The sequence below is a fragment of the Cynara cardunculus genome, assembly GCF_001531365.2.
Source record: "Cynara cardunculus var. scolymus isolate 2C chromosome LG 1, CcrdV1, whole genome shotgun sequence".
Lineage (NCBI taxonomy): Eukaryota > Viridiplantae > Streptophyta > Magnoliopsida > Asterales > Asteraceae > Cynara > Cynara cardunculus.
This window is the reverse complement of record NC_037528.1, coordinates 19,809,752-19,815,669: the sequence shown is the minus strand read 5'-3', so window position 1 is coordinate 19,815,669 and position 5,918 is coordinate 19,809,752. Positions and strand designations below refer to the sequence as shown.

At 37.6% G+C, this 5,918-nt stretch overlaps 7 non-coding genes across 7 annotated transcripts; all 7 read right to left on the bottom strand.

Moving 5' to 3' along the window:
• Window positions 1-4,356: 4,356 nt before the first annotated feature.
• LOC112503407 lies at window positions 4,357-4,467 on the bottom strand. Its single transcript, XR_003067967.1, has one exon. It is a non-coding gene; the product is annotated as a small nucleolar RNA Z103 (small nucleolar RNA).
• A 102-nt stretch (window positions 4,468-4,569) lies between these two features.
• On the bottom strand, window positions 4,570-4,647 carry LOC112503462. Its single transcript, XR_003067989.1, has one exon. It is a non-coding gene; the product is annotated as a small nucleolar RNA Z155 (small nucleolar RNA).
• A 41-nt stretch (window positions 4,648-4,688) lies between these two features.
• Window positions 4,689-4,767, bottom strand: LOC112503431. Its single transcript, XR_003067975.1, has one exon. It is a non-coding gene; the product is annotated as a small nucleolar RNA R41 (small nucleolar RNA).
• Window positions 4,768-4,868: 101 nt separating this feature from the next.
• On the bottom strand, window positions 4,869-4,955 carry LOC112503589. Its single transcript, XR_003068029.1, has one exon. It is a non-coding gene; the product is annotated as a small nucleolar RNA SNOR75 (small nucleolar RNA).
• Window positions 4,956-4,987: 32 nt separating this feature from the next.
• Window positions 4,988-5,112, bottom strand: LOC112503688. Its single transcript, XR_003068055.1, has one exon. It is a non-coding gene; the product is annotated as a small nucleolar RNA SNORD14 (small nucleolar RNA).
• A 44-nt stretch (window positions 5,113-5,156) lies between these two features.
• Window positions 5,157-5,273, bottom strand: LOC112503535. The gene has a single exon (XR_003068011.1). It is a non-coding gene; the product is annotated as a small nucleolar RNA snoR99 (small nucleolar RNA).
• Window positions 5,274-5,382: 109 nt separating this feature from the next.
• On the bottom strand, window positions 5,383-5,508 carry LOC112503693. The gene has a single exon (XR_003068057.1). It is a non-coding gene; the product is annotated as a small nucleolar RNA SNORD14 (small nucleolar RNA).
• Between the last annotated feature and the right edge of the window lie 410 nt (window positions 5,509-5,918).

The window sequence follows — 5,918 nt, the reverse complement described above, 5'->3', positions numbered from 1 at the left end:
ATGGCTTTAAGTATGTACCAAGACACCAACTTACAAAGAACCAATAACTACTAAGTGTTGCTTAAGGTAGAGGAACAGATCAGTGGGTCATCACCAAATCAATAGGTGACCCAACAGTACTATTAGGTAGCGTTTGGTACGCATACATAATTGGACAGGACATGATAAGAGGGTAGGACTGGACGGGAAATGATTGGACATAACATGAGTATGTTTGGTATTTGGTACGACTAGGACTGGACGAGACAGAATTAGACAAGCTACCCTCAAAAGTTATTTGATGATTTTTAAACATTATATAATAGTTATAATTAACACAAATAAAGTAAATAGTTAAAGAGTTTAATTTATAAATATTTGTACATAATTTTCATATTTGTACCAAACTTGAATGAAAATTTTGATATAATTGATGGTAGTGGTGGTGGTGGAGGTGGTTTTGGTTATGGTGGAGGTGGTGGTAGCCGACGGTAGTAGTGGCAACGGACAGTGATGGTCGGTGGCCGATAGTGGTTATGGAGGTAGACACAGTGGTGCTTGGTAGACGACGGTGGTTATAGAGGACATGAAGATGGTAGATTGTGGTGGTGGTGGCGGTTGACAACGATGGAGGAAGTAGTTGTGGTTGATGTAGCGAAGATAGTGGTGGTGGTGGTTATGGTGGAGGTGAGGTGGCAATAAATGGTGGTGGTCGTGGATGAGGTTGGTGCAGTAGAGGAGGAGTTGAAGGTGGCAAACGACGGTAGTGGTGGTGACAATAGACAGTGGTGGTTGGTGGTCGACTATGGTAGAGGTGGCAATGGACTTGGTGGACGGTGGTTGTGGAGGCGGTGGAGGATGTTGTTGTAGTGGAAGAGAAGGTGGTCGAAACTAGCGGTCGTTAGTAAGATCCCCAATCCCATCACTTCCTGATCGAAGGAAACTTCAATTATTGGGGTCTATAGCTGATAAGTTCGGCACTTTCTAACAGGCTTCGTTGTTATTTTCTTGTTTCAAAAAAGAAGTTGTTACTTGATTCAGCCAGATTGCACATACTTGTTGGGTTTCATCATTCACTACTGTAATTTTTAGTATATTATGTTTCTGCACTTGAGATCAAGCCACGACTCACTAGAGTTCCAAAGGCAACAAGATTAAAGAACCCGTATTGTTGGTTCTTTTTTGTCGTTACTTTTTGGCTCTTTTCCTTCTTAAAAATGGAAATACGACTCCATCCATGTAACTAATGTGAATCTATGGTACTATTAATTTCATGCAGCTTCCCTGGTAAAGCTGTTGGGGTGAGCATTTCTTCCCAAGCTCGATTAGCAGAAGTTGCTCTTGTCAAGAAAGCTACCAAGGTGTGTATGGTTGTTTGCTTATTTCTATTTTAATTTTATGATTCATATTATCTTAAAATAGGAATGACAACGAGCCGGGTTCGGGTCGGGTATTGGTATCCCCGTTCCCGAAACCGATAGTTAAAACCGTCCTCGTAACCGCCCCGATCCCCGTTGGGGATCTTATCCGGGAGCCCCATCGGGTCCCCGCTGTTTCCGCGATCCCCGTTGGGGAACTCGTTAAGGGTGCGTTTGGTGCGCAGACAGGACTGGATAGGACAGGACGGGACAGGACAGGACAGAACAGTTGTTCAGCATTTGGTAAGACAGGACAGGACATGACAGAACTGGTTAAAATGACCAATTTACCCCCGTCAGCTGTTTAGTGTTTTTTCACTACGAAATCAAGTAAACTCTCATAATCAATTCAGCAATCATAATCAATGTAAACCAATTCATCAACAACAACATTCAACAATCATAATCAATGTAAACTCTCATAAATAATCAATCACTAATAAGTACTTCGATTAATCAAGTTGTTGGCGAAATCGAGTACGAAACCACCATCAAACAAGCTGGTAAAAATGTAGTTGCTGTAATCCTCTTAGCATAAACCCTAATTAACGAGCTTTTGCATCTAAATCGATTCAAACCTAGCAAATCCGAAATCGATTCAAACATAGCGATGGAGAAGGAGAAGGTTAGGCCAATCATGTACCTGATGATGAAGGAGAAGGTAATGCGATGGAGGCGGACTGTGTGTATGGACTAGAACTCCCATCGCCGTCGAGATGGCGATGGAGGATGTCGTCGCCGATTGAGGGTGTGCGATGGAGGCAGTCTGAGCATGGAGGAGCGATAGGGAAGGACGCACGATGAGTGAGGAGGGTAGATTAGTCGCAGATCAGGACGGCGCATGTCGAAATCCATGGATGGGGAAGGAACCGGGTGTTGAGACTAGACGACGGTTGTCGGAGAACGGAGATCGGCACATCTCCGGGAGACGAGATTGAGAGGTTATGTGAGAGGAGAGATCGATGGAGGGACGGTGGAAGGGATTGAGGGTAAAATGGTAAAAAATTCCTTGTTTTAGTTAGTTCCAGGGGTAAAGGGTGGACTCCTGTGTCCCACCTTTGTTCTACTTAGTTATAGTTAGTCCCATATAAAGCCATACCAAACATAGAACAATTGTGTTCTGTTCTGTCCTGTTCCACCCTGTTCCACGTACCAAACACACCCTAAAGGGTAAAAATCCTCCTTTTCACCGTTGGTTATAACTGAACTCAAACTCGCAACCCGATCTGAAAAGAAATTACAATATGCTAATTTTCACAATTAAAAATAAATTACAATTTTTTTAAAGATGTAAGTTTAAATGTCTCAAACATAATCGAACCATTACAAACAATGTATTAGATTACAATATAAAACTAAACAGAAATTCAAACATCATACAACTGAAATTACGATTTTAAACAAATAAACTAGACTTTTTTTCGTAAGCTTTATTTGGGTTCGAGTTAAAGTGGATAAAAGTCTTTTAAATTTTAATGATATTATTTTCTTTTAATGATTATATATATATATATATATATATATATATACATACATACATATATACCTATATACATATCGGGTAGGTGATCACCATCCCCATCCCCGTTAAAATCCCCGAATTTGTCCCCGATTCCCTTCCCGTCCCCGATAAGATCTCCCCGAACCCGGCTCAAAAGTTTCAGTTTTCACCATCGGTTTCGGTTTTTTTTTGCCATCCCTATCTTAAAAGGATCCTGATTTAACCTAGCATGGCAAGCGCCCTTTATACATACATTTTGTTAAATTGTTGACATGTTCCCTAGGTTGCTTTTTGATATCTGATATTTTTGCATTTGATTATTTGATAAGTATCTTATTACAATGGGTTTGTTCTACTCCAATCTTTTGGTTTTCTCACCAACACATTACTTGACATGTAATCTGTTTTTGGAAGGGTGCTTTTGCTTTGGTTTTCCTCCAGGGTTTATAAGTCGATAAATCTTTCGTCTTTGACAACTTCCTTATAATTAAAAGGGTTTTCGATTTCATGATTCTTTCTATTTGCATGGTTCATGGAGCAGCTGGGGTGAAATTTGCAGAATTGCTACTTGCTTGCTTATTGTTCGTTACCCACTTGCTTGCTTATTGTTCGTTCGAGAATTCAATTTACAGTCAAGATTTCAAGCGTTCGATTATAGGACGGAATGTGGCCTTGATAATCAATAATTCCTATAATCGAACGCCACCAATTATACGGAATGTGGCCTTGATCACTCTTAAGATAAGTCACGTCATGCTTTCTATTGAGATCGATAGATAATTCAATAATTCGACATCTCATGCATAACCAAATTATAATCAATCAGATTGTTTAAATTTCAACATCAAATAGATTATTGTATTGTTTCAGTTCTTCTCAAATCAATTGAATATGAAACAATAAATAGTGTAGGCATGACAATTTCAAATACAAATCTTTATCGTAATCAATATGCCCATTTACATCTTTTTAAAATTTCACATCCCACTACATTGCACGGGTATACAACTAATTACATCATATAATTGTTTATTTAAAATTAATGTTTATATTCATGTTAATGTTAAATTAAAATAGACATTTTAAAGAAGTCATTCCTAAGGTAGCCAAATTCGTCTCGACCCGCACGAGAAAGTCGGAGCTCCATAAAAAAGTCACTTTAACTCATATTTGATTAAAGGACGGTTAAAATTCAACACTATCATTTACTTAACGGGTAAATTTTTTGTTTACAAAAACGCTATTCTATGCAATAATTTATCCGGTAAACGTTTACCATGACAAAAGTTATCACCCTAACTTGTCGGGTAAGACTCTTTGTCCTTGACTTTCTTATCTGGCAAGATTCTTGTACAACCATATCCATCCAGTAAGATAACATGACTTGTTGGAAAGCCTTTGGTAAACGCCTTCTTAATCAAATATGAATTAAACTGGGGAAATATCCATAAAAAAGAGATGGATCAGATTTCTGGCTTGGATTCTGTTTTCTTGAAAGAAAAGAGAATGTAAATGTAGCGCACAGTATAATCAACTTCGATCATCTGGGGAAATAATCATCATTTCCATCTCATTTTACTAAACAGAATCCACTCTCACAAACATTCAAATCAATTTCAAGCATATAGTTTTAAGAATTTCTCACCTTAAAAGATGGAACATAATAGAAGCCATTGATCAGATAATTGTAGTCTGGAAGTATTTTCGATCGACATCATTTTTTCCGACAACTTTCTCATCCCCTCAATGCTTCCATTACAAACACAAATCAATTGAAATATAAATAGATTAAGAGTGCTCAGAAGGATCCATTGGTTGTTTCTAATCAAGAATCATAAAATAGGTAGTTTTCAGCATCATAGCAACTCTAATCATTATTAACAAAACAGAATTCGATTCAAGRACTGTTRCACAAYYGTGTGAAAATGTTTTTGCTGCYAGTTGCAATTGATAAGCGTAATTAAAAAGGGATCTCTCAGACAAATGCCTCGATTCGTCTTCATGATTGAATGGAATGGATTAAATCAGACTCGTCATCTATGAAATCATCACCGAGATCCCATTTTCAAAACAGATTTTTTAATCAACAAACTTCAGACATCCAAGGAAGGAGCAAAGCAGCATTAGCTCTCAAGCCTGGCGAAAGGCGAAAGCTCTTAGGCGGCCACTGCGAATGTCTCTGAGAAACAAGCCTTTGGATTATCATCACCAGTATCAATCAAATAACAAATCAAAATCAAAATTTCACAAAAAAATTGAGATCTCCCACCCAAAAATGATCAGCAACTTGTAAAACTAGTCAGGCTAATAAAATCGCCGACAAAGTGAAGAGGATGGATCGAATATCAGGGGATATCATTCCAWCCCTTAAGCAATCGAAAATTTGCAAAAGGGGGAGACGATCCCCAATTGATAAAATTAAAAAATACAAAATCGAAACCGTTTTAGATGAATCCTAAAATTAAAATTTCAAAGGAGTGGGAGAATCTCAGACATCCAAGGAAGGATAGTAGCAACACGAGCTCTCAAGCCTGGCGAAGGCGAAAGCTCAATCAGGCGGCCACTGCGAATGTTCATGAGAAACAAGCCTTGAGATCTCCATCACCGATAACAAACACTAAAATCAATTACGGGAAACATTTACAGAAGAAAATGGAACGATGTCAGAAAAACATTGGGGGGCTTCAAGTAAATGTTGGAGATGGGAATTAGGGTTTTGTGGATATGAAAGGGAAGGGGATAACGGTGGCATTATATAGACAAGGGTTTGGGAATTAGAAAACATTGACCCTTCAAGATTATGTTTATTTGAGTCCAAAAATTTCTAAAATTTTAAATTTTATTTAATTATTTTATCATTTATATTTATATTATATTATAAAACATTTGACAAAAACTCTTAAAAATCGTTTTATATATATATTACTTAAAATTCAAGATTACAAATAATTTTGTGTAAGTATAACTTATTAAAGCTTCATTTTTAAATTCATGTAATTAACTGCAGATAAACATAATCA